This window comes from Poecilia latipinna, unplaced genomic scaffold (assembly GCF_001443285.1).
Source record: "Poecilia latipinna isolate Pla-1442-1.1 unplaced genomic scaffold, P_latipinna-1.0 Scaffold339, whole genome shotgun sequence".
NCBI classification, from domain to species: Eukaryota; Metazoa; Chordata; class Actinopteri; order Cyprinodontiformes; family Poeciliidae; genus Poecilia; species Poecilia latipinna.
The window spans coordinates 370,208-389,028 of NW_015112955.1; the positions used below are offsets into that span (position 1 = coordinate 370,208).

Genomic DNA, 18,821 nt, shown 5'->3' on the forward strand with positions numbered 1-18,821 from the left:
AAAAGGGCAGTGGAACACAAAGCCCCTTTCAAAATAATTTTTTTTTTTCTTTTTTTGGGAAAAAACCCAAAAAAAAAAAAAAAAAAAAAAAACTTCAGATGCTGCTTTTTGGTGTTTTTTTTTCTTGCCTCACCCTCTGAGTGAAATCCATTTGTTTAAGTTCAACTGTGTAAAATGTATAAATACACGGATGCTTAGTGATGGCATGAACTGAAACGTATTGATAAAGGTTGTAATGTGTACTTTCACTTGATTCTGCACACCAATAATATTGTGAAGAACGTGAAACCCAAAGCTAAAAGCTGTATCGACCAGCCCAGACTGTGTTGATTCTCCATCACTGGAGGTAGTATAAGGAAGCGTGTGTGTTTTTGTGTTTATTCTGAGATTGTAATGCTGTAGTTGCATCAATTTGTCCCGTAAGTGGTGTACTAATTGACTTTGTGCCGAGTGCCTTGATAAGCTATGTAAAATAAACCACGACGACTTTAATAAAATCCTGTGCTCCCCTCTAGTGTTTCTGTCGAGACGGAGAGTCTGTCTGCTGACTGGAGCGCCGAAAATTAGCAAGATTCTGACAGAGTGGGGTACATTTTATAGAGACTCGGAAGATTTAGTTGCACCTGAGTAGCTCCAGAGATCTTCATTTTTGACAGGTTAACCATTTTATCTGACTAACAGAGTTCCTATGCATGCTTGAAGAGTCTGGTTATTGATTTCAGCATTTTCCAAGTCCGGATAAGAACGGAAAAAGAAAATGGTTTCCAGACTTTTTTTCTCATTCCATTGTCTAAGGTTGTGTCCTTAGTTCTGCTCTTCTTTCTACCCTTCCTTGTGTAATTCCTCTTTTTCTCAATTATACCCAGCCTTCTTTCCTTCTTTCTTTCTTGAGTTTCCTTCCTTATATCCTACAGCTTTCTGTCTTTCCTCACTTGTGTCCTACCTTTGTTCCTTCCTCCTGCCTTTCTCTTCTTGTTGTATTTCCTCCTTTTTCATACTTTGACCTTTCTTCCTTCCTTTCTCATGTCCTTTGTCCCTCCATCATTTTCTTCTTCTTTCATTTCCTTTATTTGTCATCATTTTCCCTCCTTGCATTTCTTTCATTTGGATCTTTGACCCTGCTAAACTTGTTTCTATCCTTCCTTCCTGCTTTCTCTTTTCACATTTCATAAGTAACTTGACCTAATAATTAACACGACTTTTAAAATTAAAAAAAGCATAAAAATGTGTTATGACACTTGTATGCCAAATCTTAAACTGAGGCCACTCTTCTACTTTAGCCTGTCAGAAAATAGTTCCACAATAAAAACGGAGCCATGAGCACCTCGGAATGGATCACTTTGTTCTTTCACTTCATACAAGTCAATACTTCTAAATCAAGGAGCCCTGTGGGATTCCAGAGGTGGACATGGAGTACCCGATTACCGCCCATCTCCACCCTTTATTTCAACAGGTACCTGCCGCACTCGCTTGTTTAATTAGAATTCCTTCTCCATTAAGCAATGAGCTTGCTGCTACAGGAACCTCCATAAACGTATAAATATGCTGACTCGGATCTGAGAAGAATGTTTTTTTTTTTTTACCCGGTGCCCTCTCAGGGATCCGAACAAACGCAGAGCTTGATCGAACAGAACTCCTGTACTTTTGACGGAAAACGATGCTTGCGGGAGGCTCACACGGACTCCTTCTGCGACAGCGACCTGCTGGCCGCAGAGCAAAGAGAGATGAAGCCAAGCATTCAGTTTCTGTTGGAGAGTAACTCATACCCAGCAGGAATGTTAAGAATCTGTGTGCTAAAAGTTTGCACTGTATCGCCATCTGCGCTCCTGGAAAATAAAAGGCAGCTGGGAAGTGTGTCTGTCCAAGTGAAAACGGAGATAAATGGAGAAATGCATTATTCCATCAAGTGTGGGTGAATCTGTATTGCATTTGCGCGCTTTTTCTCCCTGTTGCACACAAGGTTCAGGCAGAATGGCAGCTCATAATTATGTTCTTTACTTAAAAAAAAAAAAAAAAAGACTGGTCTGGAAGACCACCTGGAATTACAGAACAAATCAGCTGGTTTGGAAAAAAGGGAAAGTCCAGGATTCAACACTTTCCAATAATCTGGCCAAGTTAGCATTCTTTAATTCTGTCTCAGTTAAGTTTAACAATACTTCCTTATACTGAATTTTACAAATTCTCTATTTGGGTATGAACAAGAGGTTCTTTGTTTCACTTTAATCAAAATATATAGCAAACTCTATTTAACAGTTTATTTTTTTCACATAGAAAAAACCTTAAAAAAAGTTTCTGTAGTGGTTCTACTATAAATCATTAGTGGGCTGTGTCTGATCCCACAGGGGAACCTCACACTCGTCCAGTAAATAGCAAGTGACAACGAGTGCCACTCAGACCACGAGAAAAGAGAGGGAAACAGATGAAATCAATTTCTGTCCTCTTTTTTTTAATCCCTGCTTCTCAGCTCCACGATGACAGACCATAAAATGACTTTCACATGTTTCTTTCTTTTTCTTTATAGGTACAACACGGGGCGTTTAGAGCCGTAGCTGTGACATATCCAGCTAATGTTGATGCTTTGCATTTTACACCCTGCAGACAAAGGAAGTGACTGAGAGAGAATACAGTGAGTATCTCTTCTTGATCGCTATTACAGTGCCTTGTAAAAAAGTTCTTCTGTGTATTTTAAACTGACTAGCTGGGCTAGAAAATAAATAATCAGAGAAGCACCTAAGAGACTAACGCTAACTTTGGAAAAACTGCAGAGATTCCTAGCTCAGGTGGGCGTATCAGAACAACTTAGTTTTAATCTCCAGTTTTCTGACCTTTTATTGAAGACTGGTAAGAAGAAAACTGTGTTGGAAAGTGGACTATTATAGGTCCAGTTTAAAGTTTGTCGCCAGTCATGTAGGGGACGCAGAAAACACATGGAAGTATGTGCTCTAGACAAATCAATTGGACCGTTTAAAACATTATATTTAACTTTTGGCCCACATTCAAACACTGTGAGTAGCAGAAAACTAACAATGGGCAGCTAAAGACTTGAGACTGGGGTTAATGGCCCAGTCTAAGTCCAGACCAAAATCCAGTTAAGAATCTTTGACTTCAAAATTGATGTCTAGGGTTTTTCTTCCAGCCATTAAACTAAATTGGTCAAATTTTCTGTGTCTATAAATTTTTGCAGCCAAAGGTGATTCTACAAAAAGGTCTGAATACAATTTCCATAGAAATGTGAAAATACATTAATTGTTCTACGCCTCTTTTTATTCATCTGTTACATGAAATTCCACTGAAATTGTTTGAAGTTTGAGGTTCTGATGTGAGAGAACGTGTAAGGGGGTTTGAATACGTTCCTGAAAAAAGTGTGTGCAGTGTGCGTGGACTATTTTAAACAATGTTCTCTAAATAGTTTTTTCTTGCCAAGACTCAGTGAGATATTTCTGCATATTTGCCAGCTCTACAGTTGCTCTGCGGTGCTTTTGAGAATAATTACTCCACTGTGCGTCTGAATAGCACACTGCTTTGTACAGTAACAAGCTGAACATGTTCTCTCTCTCGTGCATGCACGCCGCACACACACACACACACAAGCTCTCAACACACACTGCAGTTCCTGAACAGGCTCTGGCATCAGTTGGAGGATTAAGGAGCCGGCCAAAAACAGGTGGCAGGTGACAAACTAATGTCAACACTCGACAAAAAAGAGGCTTCAACACAGAATTAACCCAGCCACCTGCAAACAAAAAGGTGAATCATGTTGTTGGAGAAGTCGCCAACCTCTGTATGCTGTGTATATCGATCATATCCTTTGACAATTGCTGCTACATGTTTTCCTGATTTACTAAACTTTCCAAACTGCGTCACAGAAGTAATTTCCCTTTGAGGTATTGCATGTAACTTTGAATCCTCTGATACGTCTAAACCTCTCGCAGCTATACGACCCTCTGGCACGCAGCCTAATGTACGTCTGGGTAGCTCTTTAAAGGTGATTAGGGTTCCTTGTTTTTCTTTGTAAGTGGCACAGATTAGTGGTGACATCACTGAAAGGAAAGTTATACGCTTGCTTTAGTAAATTAGTTAGGGTTGGGTTGGGTCTAGTCTCTACAAACCATGTGGGGAAAAAACTCTGCCATTTGCTTTTGTTGGCTTGCAGGACTGTAGCGTTGCATTGCTTGGTACACAAACTTACTGATAGCTGGATTTTAACATCATAAACCATATTTTTTAACAGACATAATTAACTTGAGATCACTAACCCCATACAGACATGTTGAGGGCTCTCAGCGCTTCAAATGAACTTTAAAGGGAAAAATGAGTTGGCTAAACCAGTCGTTTGTCCTTCATCCTTAGTTACGGTTTTGTCCAGTCTAAGAAGTGAGCAGCTTCTCACTGTGTCTTTTCCACGCCTCCGCTGCGGCTCTGAGAATTCAGAGCAGAGGCTGGATCGGATTACAAGAAAGAAAGAGAGGAACTGCTTGCTAACCTGCTACACCCTGGATTGTTTTTGCAGGTGTTTGAGAGCAGTTACAGCTGTTAATTTATTCTGCTCAGTGACACATGTGGAGCGGGAGTCACCCAGGAACGGCCAGTCCAAGCGCTTGTTTTCAAGCCAAAGATCACAGATGAACGTTTTAAAGATTAGAAGATGGCTTTTCAAGATAAAAAAAAAAGGCTTGTGGAGGGGGGAATTCTGGCGTTTGCTCATTTTTGTCATCTTCTGTGTTCCAGACCGTTACAGTTGTTGTGTGTGTTTAATATGTACAACACGATTTAAGTAGATTACTGTGTGTGTTGTTTTATTTTCCTGTAGATTTTTGTCATTTGGGGATTTTGTGGCCAGAATTTATACATAAAAGATTGAACTGACATTGAGAAGTGAGGTCACTTAAAGTTTTCTTTTCCTAGTGAAGCATAAATTCACATATTTGAAATTAGAAAAGGATCTAATCTATTAAAAATCCAATCAAATGATGAGTCTCCTGGAGAAGAGTGGAGATCTAGGTATAAGGCTATTTACAATTATTCAAGGAATTCGCTCTCTCTCTCTCTCTCTCTCTCTCTCTCCCCGTCCCTCCCTTTCTCTCTATAAGCTGAAAGCTGGGATAAGGTGTTCCTTTTATTAGGATGCACTAGAAATGCACTTCAACTTTAATTTTGATGTCAGACATTTTAAGCTATAAGGAGTTGGAGGAAGCGAAAAAGCAGCAGCATTTAGGGTTTATGATCTAATCACGATTCTTTATTTTTATTGTATAATAAAAATAAAGTTATTGAAAAAACAATGTTGGACCCGAGTCTTTATGTGATCAGCTCAGAGTGCCCATTTTAAAAAAGCATGCAGACTCTTGGAGCATAAATAAATGTGTGGAAACCTCTTATTTTTGTAGTAAAGTTCAACAGATTGCTGGGATTACATGATACCCATGGCTCCAGCATTTTCATATGATTGCAATACACTAGTTAATAGCATGGTTCTTATCCCTGCTACTTTTCTGGCAGTGTCATACTTTCCTTGTTACCTGTAATGAGTTTTGAAAACTTCCTGCAATAAGGTTGTGGAGAAATAAAAGAAAAAAAGGGCCCTCTCTCTCTCTCTTTTTTTTTTTTTTAAATGCCTAAACAGATTCACTTCCCAACTTGATTCACACAATAAAAATAACCGTATTGCAAAATGTTTGTGTCTGCTCAAAGGTAACCACGTTTCACCAGAAATTCCTCAAGTTTGAGAATATACGAGACATTTGCTTTGCAGATGGTGCATATCTGACTCAAAAACCGTTCTGGGCAGAGAACATCAGTCTTTACTAGAGCGAGATGCAGTTTTCTGTGCCAAATGCAGTTAGAAAAATAACATGATGTAGCTAAACAGATGAAACAAACAAACATCAATTGCACAATACAAATTACATTAATCTTTAAGAAAAAAAAACAAAAAAAAAACATTGGAAACCTTTCACAGTTGAATCCCAAGTACATAACCTTTTATTTTGGCTTTATTTTATATGGTTAGGTATTTGAGTCTTTGGAGCAGTGGGGCTATATTTCTGGTGTTTAACCTGTTCTTCTTTGCACGCCTGCACTGTGGCTGTGAACAACATATTAGCAGTTCTCTTCTGTTTTCCCTAAAGCTCAACTTTAATAAATGCCTGTGCATATTTATTGCTGAGATCTTCCAGCGGCAATGACGGTGGAAAATAAATGCCTGTGTCCGATGCCAATATTTTTTTTTTAGATATATTTGTTAAACTGATTTAAAACATGTTTTAAAAAAAACACTGGCTATAGACACATAGGTAAGCACAACTCTTTTCCTTCTTTGCATAACGTGGTAAAGTTGCTGGGTGTTCCCTACCTTTTCAAACATGTTTATTTTGCTTTATGAATGGTCTGGAAATTAAACTAGGCAGCCTTGGGTAGACTGTTCTGTACACTGGAGTGCAAAAGTCTGAGAGAGAGAAAGGGGAGCAGGGAGGAAAACCTCAAATGTGAAAATGACTGGAACTCCCAGGGTTTTCAAAACAGAAAGCAGGATTTTATTACACATACCTGGACAACTGAGAGCATGGAAAAACCCTGCCCATGCTCTACTTGAACCCGGCTGTTGGGTTGGTCAGAGAAATCATAGGAATAATGTAAATCAAATAAAACAGATGACTCCCAGTACATGGAGCCAGCACGTGTCAATACCAAGCCATGTACATCGGTCACACGCAGAAGGACTTTAGTCATGAGGGAAATATAAACCTCTGTCTGTGTGGATTGACCAGTGGAGGTTGTTTCCCAGACCTGACTACAGCCTCTTGAGTCAGTTTAGATTGAGACTTATCCAAAGCACTCAAGTGAATGACGAATGATGGAGCCTCAATCAAAGCCAGAGTAAGGCTAATGCTCTTTATTTGTCAATAAAGTCTGTCGGTTGTGCTTACTCCATCCTGCTCTTTCATTAGGTTTCTGTAAAGGTGTAGAGTGCAGCTCATGAATACCATCAATTTGACTGTCTTATTTGAATGTTTGCTTTGTGGCTTGACAGTCTGCTTTACTGCCTGCAGCTATCTTTCCAGCTAAGCAAAACAAGAGCAAAGGAGATAGACAGTCCTGAGAGGCCAAGCTGGAATTTGGCCCCTAAAACTGAACCTTCCCCAGGGGTCAGTCAGAAGGATGAGAAGGGTGGGGGGGATGTAGGGACAGAAGAAGGAGGTCAGGCGATCTTCCAGCAAAGAGAAAGCCCCCTGGGTTTCTACTGGGATATCTGACTTTGTCTGTGCAAACAATGTCTAGAAAGGCGCATGTTTGTTTTGGTGCTTTCATCAAGTTTATCATATGTGAAGCCCACCTAAAGTATGAGAATAACCGAGTAGACTAATTTCCAACATCAGAAAGCTGTTTATATTTGAACGATTTCCAACCTTTGGGAATACATCCCTCGAGGGAGCTTTACAGTTGAATTTAATGTCATTTTTAATTTTTTTACCCTTCATGTTGCCTTTTATTTTTGACAGACTGAATATTTTCAGTCCCTTTAGTGTTCCTGCAATAGAAGCAAGCTGGGTTCAGGCCCAGATAACAACATGAGCCGCTTGCATGAACATTTTATCCCAGGAAAGATACAAAATAGCAGTTCTAAAAGGGTTGAGCAATGATTTCAAAACTCAAATTCAAAAATACTTTATTGATCCCAAAGAGAAATAAAATGTTGTTGTAACTCATATTAAAATTCTTATAGTTATTGTAGATGGTGTTGATAGTTGGCAGGAAAGGTCACCCTTTCCTGCCAAATTTGCTGGAAAGGTCACCCTTTGCAGGAAAGGTCACCCTTTCCTGCCAAATTTGCTGTATTACAGCAAATTTGAAGAAACCTCTGACTGAAAAAACTCGGTCTCATGAAGAAGTTGGTCATGATTGTCCATCATTTTCGTGATTTTACGAAAAATCCTTCTTTCCACTATCATCTCCAGAGGTTCCACAGTCATTTCCAGAACAGAACCAGCATTTTTTATGAGGTTGTTGGGCCTTTTTAGGTTCCTGGCTCTGATGCTGCTGCCACCATAGATGATGGCAGAAGAGAAGATCTGCAGCAGCTTACCGCAAAACTTGAAGAATCTAAGAAGTACAGTTTACTCTGTCCCTTATGCTTCACTGTTGCATCTCCAATCCAGTCTTGTCCAAGTACACAAGATATTTATATTCGTCAACCACCTCCATTTTGTCTCCCCTGATGAAAATTTGATTTGATCATACCCCGTGTTAAATGCACTGGAGAAATCAAAGAACATGATCCTCAGTGCTGTCTGCTTTGTCCAGATGATGGTGTGTTTGTTGAAGCAGATGTATGATTCCGTCTTCAACTCCAACTCTACATGGCTTTATTACTGTGAGTCTCATAGGAATACCAATGTTTAGCTAAACATCAAGAAGCTAAAGCTAGCCACAATTAGCTGAGCTCAGCTGAGCTACTGCAACACCTTAGTGGAAAGGCCTGGTTTAACTTTCGTCTCAAGCTAAGCTCACATCTTGACTTATTCTAACTTTATTGAACCTGTGAATATATTTCTTGGATCAAAGCATAAATTCATTTATAAAACAGAATAGCAACCTCATCCTGTCTTGAAATTATAAATTGGACTCCAAGGCCTTCGTTTCTGGATGTCTTGTTTAATTTGACGTGCTTCTGCTGTAACTAAAGCAGGCCGTATTTCTACTGTGTTTTGACTGTCTGTGCTACAAACCCTCTGTAAACCGTGTCCATCCTCATTCATATATCCACAGTCACTTTTGAGTTGAATTGATATCTTACTGCATCCAATCAGTTATTCACCCCCTCTCTGTCTAGATTAGACACAGAATGACAGAACATCAATTTTCTGCCTTGCCTTTGTACATGTATGCCAGCACATGTGCGCCCTTGTAATAGACCTGCCTGACAAAGCAGATTAATGTCCTATTTCAGTATTATAGGATTCTGTGCTAAGTGAATATGGCAAACTTTTACACATGTACAGTGGTGTGAAAAAGTGGTTGTCCCTTTCATGATTTCCTTTTTTTTTTCCTGCGTGTTTGTCATACTTAAGAATTCAGAACATTAAATTAAAAGTATGTTAGTCAAAGACAATACAAGAAACACAAAATGGAGTTTTTAAATGAAGGTGTTTATTAAGGAAGACAACAATCCAACACTTGATGTACACACTTCTATTAAAATTAAAAGGTAAACGACACCGATCAAATGAAGTGCACTTTTCTTACAAAGAAGGTAGCACTTGAAGCCACAGGAAAAGGAGGGGAAAAACTGATGAGTCTGCATAGGAGTGAATAACAAGAACAGACAGAATTTACCCTGTAGGCAATATCATAATCTCTTTCACTGCAGACAGCCAAGCTGAACAGAACCAGAGTTTCTCTGTGTACATGTGGAAATGTAGGAAATCAACTTACATTATGAGCAGCGACTGATGACAAGCTTTTGTTTTTCTTTTTAACTCACAGACCTACAAAGAAACAGAAGATATTTGAGGGTGAAAGTACTTTCATCGCACCGTATGTCTCAAGGCTCCCACATACTTAATCAGGAGCCGAACTGTTGATGCTCAGTCATGTGGTTGTGGACCGTTCTTTGTCACACACACCTTTCACACAATGACCGCCTTGGGGAGACTCTTGCCTCTTTAGTGTACGTCACGCCCCTCTCCACAGAGGTTCCCACCCCCACCTTGGATCCTGATGTCTTTTGGTTTTACGAAACAGTCACACAGAGAGCACCACACTTTTCTATAGGCAGCCTCCTTTTGGACAACCAAGTTGAAATTCAAAAACCGGATTGTGGAAGCAGACTATTTGAAGATAAATGTCAACATTGCTGTCCGAGAGCATTTATGAATAACACACATTAACAAACTGACCAATCACACCACTCTTTGACAGAACTCTGTTGAAATATTTCAGCCTGGGTCTGGTGTAGAGTCTTTCAGTGAACAAAATGATACAATTTTCATCACATATCCCTCTTGTTATGTTTGTTTCTGAGGCACAGCATTAATGTTCTTGGGTCAATTTGACCCTTGGAGTGTTTAATCATGCAATAGTGTCTGAAACTAAAAAAAATCCTCCAAAACATTTTTGTAACTGATTATTAACTCCAATAATAACAATTTCAACCAATATTTGTGCCATTATATTTTTTTTATTTCTCACAAATAAAGGATCTATTACATTTTGATTATTTTGAGACGACTTGAGACACGTATTCTGTTCTGGGTCATATTGACCCGCTGATTAAAATCAAGACAAATGACTCATGCAGTGAGTATTTATGTTTCCCCCCACTTCTGCTGAGTGTCCACTCAGTGTGGGTGGAGTTTGCTCACAGGAACAGAAAGGTTCCCGTCAAAAGTTGCATGAACACCTGCTTTCTCGCCATCTTCATGCACTGAAGTAAAAAGAATAGTGAGAAAGTGGGCTTGTGTGTGTGTGTGCACATGTGCGTGTGGTGTGGTGTGTGTGATGAAATATGTCCTAGAGGTGCAAGGAAACGTATAGAATTGAACTTTTTGTTTTTTAATCTTTTTACCCTTCAACTTGACTGCTGGGTCAAATTGACCCAAACAGTATCTATGTAAAATGTAGAAGTTGAGGGGGTTGCAAATGTGTAAAATGAATACATTTTAAATTTATATTTAGAGTCTACCTAATAAGACAAATAGAAAAAATTTCATGCAAAAAATACTTTCAAATATTAAAAAAAAGAAATAATAACATTATCAGGTTTTCCTTCACAAATTAATTTATTTCTGCAAGTTTATGTAGTTTTACCACCCTCCACATAACCACCTTTCTACAATGCTCACTTTACCTTTTTAGTGTAATAAAATATAACGGAATTGAACCAAACAGGCTAAATAAGTTTTAGTTAGATTACAACATAAATCAGTCAGATTTCAGTCAAAATATTCTAGCTTACAGAGCAGCATGTCCTCTTTTAGCACCTTTGTTAATATCGTTTAAAACAACAGAACTTAAAAATTAGATTCACAACATTACATTTTCTTCAAGCCTGGTGAAAACTTTTTGCATGACTTCCCTGAAGTACTGCTCTTCATTTGGGAACCCCTTAATCCACCACAGCTGCTCAAATCCAAGTACAATTCAGCGCATTAACTGTGCAACCGTTGACATCGCGTTTGTACGTTTTCTCACTGGGTCCTGATGGTGTGTGCCCTCTGAAGCTGACATCATGGGTTTCAGGTTGCCCGCTGTGGCTTTGGTTCCCAGAGGGACTGAGGGCTGGAGTGTACACCAGAAGAACAGATCCATGCTGAGAATCGACATTTATTCTGCTCTCTCTCTCTCTCTCCCTCCTGCTCAGACACTCGCATGTGCAGCTGACTGAACTCTGTCCCACCCCACACGAGGTTGTTATTAGCTTGGTTAGGATTTGCTGACAGATGAAGCAGATGTGTGTTCCCTACTTGTAGATGGTCTGTTTGTTGTGTGTACAGTGTTTAAAAATTGTTGGAGTTAACTGAATACTGGCAGTAATTCTACTATTAGAATGGCTTTGTTTGGAATATGTCTCATCAATTAGGAAATGTTATTTCGTCTGTCCATTTCCTGAGTGTGTTTGTCTTACTGGGGATATGCATTGTGAAGGGTCTAGCAGCTATTTCATAAAGTCAGATGGCATGTAACTTTGATTGTTATGATTGAATTGTAATTTGGATTTTTGTTTGAAAAGTGCCACACTTGAAAGCTTTTTTTTTTTTTTTAAAAATTTTAAAAATCCACTTATCGCCTAAACTTTGGAGGTTTATGAAATAAAAATTATTTATTATAGATTCCCTGTCACCCTATTTAAATTAAATATTAGTTTTTTTCTGTTCTTTTTTTTTATTAGGGTTTTTTTTTTCCCCGTCGTAGTAAAACAGCTTTAAGCACCCTTAAAAGCTTTGGCCATTAGATGGAATAGGAAATTTTAGGCACAATTGGAACAGTTTTCAGTTACAAGTAGATGTCGACGAGCTTTGCTGCTTTCGCAAGATTATATGCAAACATTCTTATGTCAGCCAAAGTGCTGAATAATCTATGAAATTCCTCTCGATCTTGGGCTGCCAGGGAGGAAGCAGTGCTCAGGTGTGCTGCCAAAGGCAGCTATCAGCACCTCATTCACAGAGTGTCAAAACTCATTGAAGGATCTGTGAATGAGAATTTGGCTGAGTGAAGGTGAAGTCTTTGGTTGTAAAGTCTCAGACACCAGTGCTGTGCAAACTTTGTGAAAAGAAATGAAAGGAATTGAGCTGCAGTTCACAGCAGATCAACAATAAAAACAGACATGCAGCTTAGCACAAATATGTCGCTATAAAAGCAGGCTCTTATTGCACAGATCATAAATAAATTTTCTTCCCCTAAATAAAAATGATTGCCCTTTTTCTTGCTTTTGTTTTAGTTGTACAACGTACAAAAACATTCATGAAAAAAAACTATATATAGGCTTTACTTAAAAAAAATTGGACATCATGAAAAAGTTCAATACTTTTCGTCATTTCATTCAGGAATGAAACTCATAATTGCACATGCAGTGAAACACGTCAGCAATTTATTTCTTATATTTCTGATGATTTAACTGCACTTAGGTTTTTTACCATTTTCTTTATGCCATTTTTCTTTTAGCAAAATATAAATAAAAATATTTTGATAAATGCTTCTCTCTTTAGAGAAAAATTCTTGGTTGAATGAAAATAAAATCAAATCTAAATCGCCAGGGAAATTTACAACTGTACACTTATGATGATGGGTCATTGATCACAAAACTAAATATGGGGCCAGAAACATGTAGCCTAGCAATGTCTGATGACAGATCAGTATTCCCTGTGTGTGCCTGTGTCTCAAAGGAAAGAAAGTTGCATTGAGAGCTAGATGGACAATAGCTGGAGTGTGGCTGAACTTGAGAGTCCAAACGTGTGCTTGCATTCCCACTTTGTTCCATCAAATCTCAGTTGTGGCAGATGCAGGATAGAGCCAGAGCAGCTGTTTTTCCCCCTGCTCTCCAGTTACAGCAGTGGGCACTGCCGCGCGCTCTGGGGCTGGGCAAAGGGGGCAAGTTGTTGAGTCTTACTAGCGTTTGTTCTCTGAGGGTGGGCACAAAAGGCCCACAAACGAGCTCTCCAACTGTAATTTTGGCTCTGGAATAGAGGGATGTCACCGAAGGTGTCAAGCAGAGTGGGACTGGTGACAAAGCAAAGCACACAGCTGGTCCCACTCTCACAGGACCCGTGGCGCCATTAATTACCCCCCAACAGTGGTGGCTGAAGGAACCTCAAAATATTATTTGGAAGCACATTGTTATCGTTTCTGTAAGGCAAAGTTAGATCAGATATGAGCCGAGTATAAATATTTGATAAACTATTTAGAAATCTGTCATTATTAAATGCAGAAATACACTTTTGAGACTCCACTCATGTTCTGTGGTAAGTGGAAAATGTTTTGCAACATGTCTGTTTTATTGTTTATGAAGACTTGGCAACGGTTCAGTGTTCTCATTCAGCAGCCTGAGCTAAAGTAGGAGTACAGCAGAAGTCTGAACTAATCGCTGTGGTAAAACACACATTAATTTATTAATGTATCATGTTATTCTTTCAACACCTTTTTAAATCTTCAAATTAATCATTTAAAGATATGTTATTCCTTATTTTAAAGGATGAAGCAATGCATTAAAAAGATGGCATCACTTATTTATTTAGAAATGGAATCCCAAATGTGATTCTTCCCTGACAGAGTCAGAAGCTGATTGTAAATATTTAGGCCCTAGATCTTGTCAAGGGCAGGAGCTCTCATGATAAAATATTTACAATTACAACGTTCTATAATCTGAAGAACATTTCCAGGATTAAATGACTAGTGACAGATTTCCCTAAAAAAATCAGACAGCTGCAGCTGATCCACAATGCTACTCTTGATGTTCTCACTTAAACCAGGAAGATGATTCTAAGGTCATTATACTGACTCAATGTGGCTAAAACCCAATTTGTTTAGAGTTATCTTTGATTAATATAGTAACTGGAGCATATTAAATCTATTCTGAATTACAACTTTTTAATTACTTCTCCTTATTTTTGCCAATGTAACATTTCTTTTAATTTTTTTTACCATGTAAAGCACTCTGATATGTCTTATTGCTGTAAAGTGCTATATGTAAATAGACTTACCTTGATTTTCTTCTCCTTAGTCACTTTTACGCCTTTTGTTTTCATGACTCAAGAGACAACAGCTACCATCTAATGCCAAATAGGTACAAATTGCTTGTACCTTCTGGGTGTAACATTTTCATGACCTTTGTGCAAAGTGAGTCCTGAGTCTTGTACAGAAATTTAGCAGAGTGCATGCAAAGCACACACAAATGGAGCAAATTTCATGCCTTCTTGAGTTACTGCCATGTCCCAGCATGACCAGACCTACGTGTGATCAATTGCAGACATCTATATAAATGTTTAAAGCAAAAGTGATTGGCATAACCACCTATGATCCAACTGTTTACATAATCCTGTGATGCATTACTTAAATATGTTAGGAAAGCCATGTGTAAATGTCAACACAATGCCTCTAGCAGATAAAATGCCCTTAAACAGGATGATATTGTCAACGCAGTCTCTTCAGACTTCAGAGTAAGACAATCTGAAAAAAATGGACTCTGATTATTGTCTTACTTATAGAGCTCATTATTTTCACTGCTACAAGAACAAAAGTAAAAATACATATTTTCTGTATTTTATGTTTTTGATGCTTTCAGATAACTCGGTGACTGCAATGGTTGTGTATTTTACTATTAAGCAATTTTCTGTGATTATGTCTATAATGACAGGGTATCATACAGTAATCAATTATTACACAACATGAAAGAACATGCCTTATTTCTGAAACCTAAAATTAAACATGAGCTCCTCTTAGCAGTGCTTTTAATCCGTTTGTCTGTTGTCACCGCAGCACAATTGGAGTTAACATTTTCCTCCCCCTCCTGGGCTTTTATTTTTGCAAACAAAGAGAAAACCTGCAGGACTTGGTTACTTTAAAATCTTCAGATTTAGATTTTTGAACCACTTTTGACTTGATTTATCATCTGTTGGTAAAGAGTGGGGCTGCAAAATCCTCTGAATCCATGGATGTGTAGTTATTGCGACAAGTTTGTGATTATTGATTCAAACATTAAAAAAAAACCCTAATCTTAACAAGTTACTTCAAAATTATGGCTCAGCTACTAAAACATACCAGTTTTTTATTATACTAGAAGTTGTTAGTTGATCAGTCATCTAGGAGCAGCAAGAATAAGGCAAACACAATGTCAGAATTGCAATTTGTCTCCATGATCCGAGTTCCAACTTACAGACAAATCCAGCACAGCATAGTTGTAGTCTAGTTTGCCTATAGTTTGGTTTCCCTTTGAAAATTGTTCCCCAATTTTCTAAAAGTAGATTTTTCAGACTTTCAATACATATAAACATATAAGATACTGTCCATTGACTGCAATTTAACAGAATCCAAAGAAAAATATTAAAATCCTTTGTGTTTATTGGACCGTTGTTGTGATAACCATTCTAAATAGCTTAATGTAGTAGTCACACAAAGAATATAAAGAGGGAAAATAGGCATAGAGTTGTCAGATGACAGAAGAAATTGATCTTGACTTTACTCCATAGGATCTGCTTTTTGAAGGAAACCCTTTATTCCTGGAAATGATGTGGAACACCAGCTCAAATTTGATAAACCATAGCTCAGTTCAGTCGCTCTTTATGTCGTCTGCAATTTCAGCAGTGAAATCCTTGTCTGTGGCTGCAGCCGGTGATGCTCACTCACAGCATGATCCGCCTGGTGTTGTCTTCCTCCCTGTCAGCAGTGCGGGGATGTTGCCCTCGCTGATGTGCACTTACAGTAAGTGAAGGAGTGATGTTTCAGAGATGGGTAGCATTTCCAGTACTTATCGACTGCTGCGAGGCGGCACTGGATGACACTGCATTCAGACACATTAGCGGCAGAAGGAGACTTGACAGGACGGAAACGGACGGTTGAGAAAGCGAAGAGGGCAAGATGTTAAGACTTCACCTAGCTCACAGTTGGACACGGACGCATCGATCGCAGCCCCAGCGCTCTCCCAGCTGCTTCCTGTGTTTTCATTGCGCTATCATTGGAAGAGAGCAAACAACAACGTCAGGGGAAAGGCTGCTGATAGCTCCGTATCTAATGCGCTCAGATCTCCAGGGAAAGAGAGTTACACGGGCTGTAATCCTGAATAGATATCTTTATATCTGAAAAGAGGATAGAAAACAGGCATTTTAATTATCAGATATCTGGCTGCAAATACACCAACTGTACATTTATTTTTATCTCGTTAAAAATGAAATGTTTTATTCCTGTAGATTTACAGATGGTTTTTAATGTCTCCAGCAGACTTTTCTTTGTGAATTAAATAATCATCTTTTTCACACCAAAACACATTAATTATCCTAATAGTGCTATAATTTCATGTGAGCTTCTGCGGCTTTGTATCTCTCACAGGCAGTTTAATCTTTTGAGGTTCTTTTTCTATCATTTACTTTAACATATTTTAGTATTCTCTGAGGGAAGCTTTGATACTAATGCTATATATGTTTTTCATTATTTCTAAATGAAGGGATTCTGGTACTTGGAACAAACCTTTTCTTGTAAAACAAAATATGTTGATCTGCAGAAAGGTTCTTTTGAATTATGTGATCAGGCATAAAATGTTTCAGATTAGTTTTAAATCAAATTTTCAGTGAGTAATTTGTCAAAAAGCCACAAACTACGGTAGGTGTTCATTTTTCCTGCATGTTTTGTTATGCAGATAAGGGACACACTCGGTTCTCTTTCTCGCTAAAGTAAAGGTTTCCTTTAAAGAACATCTTCTTCTAATTAAAGGAAAATGTGCCAAAACTGACAAATGGGTCACGGGTCAGCCTGCCAACCTGAAAAAAGGATTTCCTTTCCCCTGTATTTCTCATCAGCCATGTTGGCAGATGGTTTAACACTCACTTTAACCTCTCACAGAGAAAACAGGTATGTGCGATCTGTTTGTGTAAAAGATGAGGGACTAAAGGGGGGGGCAGCCCTGTGAATACTTCAAATGGAGGCAAACATTACTGTACAACAGGAACTAATCAATGCTAGTTGTTTTGGAAAGGAGCTACATCTTATTATGCAGACAAAAGGTTTGCTCCTGACCTATTAAAAGGTCTGGAAAAATCAATGAGCGTGCATGTGAAGACGTACTCCAGAGCCATCACAGGGCATTTAGGGGTGGCTGTTCCATCAGATATGTTCTGCTCATCTGCATGTCGCCCATCAGTTCGTCGGGTCTGGGTGTTTATTGTGGTTGGTAATTAACTGTGGATAGCAATACGCTGCTGTTAGGGTTTTGATTTAAAGTTCAACTTGCAATGGAAAAGAGTGAACAGTGGAATGAGCCAATAGGAGATGGGTATTACTAATCACCTTGTGTTTATAAAATTCATTTCTTTAAGGAAATCTTGAATAGAACATTCCTATTTTTTCCCCACAATAAAGAAATTAATTTTTATCAGGATCGAGGTAACTTTGTCCCCATTTATCTTTTTCTTTGTTTCAAGAAAAAAAAAAAAACACATATTTGGAGCAATGCCTAGCTACTCAGTCGTACTTTGTTTCAATCCACCTCATCAGCTAGTGTTGTAGAACAGATGATTATGTGTCTGCAGGTATTATTTTCAAACACCTCAGAGACCTAGAGAGCACATTAACACAGTATTGCTGACAACATGTCATGACTTCCAGAATGATCCGAAATTTAAAGATTTACTCCATTCTTGGCAAAGCTGGAGTGGATTAGTGAGACACGGTGAATCTAGCAGATTAATAATATAACTGGCAGACTCAACCACACAGGAACAGGAACACTTTTTATTAATGAAATCAGCTCCAGAATAAGCTTCTTGAGAAGTTGACTGTTGGTATATGAAATGTATTAATTATTCCACTGATATGAAAAATTTCATTTTGAGTCGTTTTAATTTGCTAAAGGTGTCCATCTGATTAGCATGTCAACCTTTGAGGATTTATTTACTCTTCTACAAGCTCACTGTAAGACGCATTTCTTCTACAGATAAAGCAACGATTACCGATAACTTCTCAGAATCCCACTTTCGGAAAAATCCAAGTTGACGACATGTGGTACACATGTAGACTAGTAATGAGAGGTAAATGACTCGGATATGGATGGGACATGTGGGTATCACATCAGCCTGATATTTGGAACTAATGAGTAAATGAGGGAACTCAAACATTACCATCTAACCATAATACAACCATCTGGCAGCTGCTATGGAAATTATTAACAAAAGGGTAGAGAAACCGTTAAGAAATGAGAAAGATCAATCTTTGTCTTTGTTTTATTTCGAAGGCCTGAAGTGTTCGAAGCCTCTGACACTGAGGCAGACCAGTAGAGAAGAGCCCCGCTGTACAGTTGCATAACAGTCTTATACATTTCAGTCAAAACCACATCCTGTCTTGACACACACACACACACACATATACATACATATATATATTTATATATATATATATATATATATATATATATGAAAAGTAAGCACAAGGGGGAAAACTTAAGACTGTAATAGAAAGTTAAAAAAAAGAAAAACAACTTGATGCATAGACACCTACTATGCATCAACTTTGAACCTTCCTTGCACTCTGTGGTTATCACCTATGTTATCTGACCTTTCAAATGTACCTGCTCTTTGCACTATGTGCTCTTCGAAAACTGCTTACATGCATATTTGCAATGG

The 18,821-nt window shown here is 38.4% G+C and overlaps 1 protein-coding gene across 5 annotated transcripts in view; it reads left to right on the forward strand.

The window, feature by feature from the left end:
* Positions 1-18,821, forward strand: part of bmpr1bb (bone morphogenetic protein receptor, type IBb) — a 53,222-nt gene that overhangs the window by 6,775 nt on the left and 27,626 nt on the right. For 3 of the 5 annotated variants that reach the window (XM_015035602.1, XM_015035601.1, XM_015035603.1), the window contains exon 2: positions 2,522-2,626. The exons of the other annotated variants lie outside the window; for them this stretch is intronic. The gene's annotated coding sequence lies outside the window, so the exon portion shown is untranslated. The remainder of the gene's footprint in view (positions 1-2,521; positions 2,627-18,821) is intronic. 5 annotated transcript variants of the gene reach the window in all.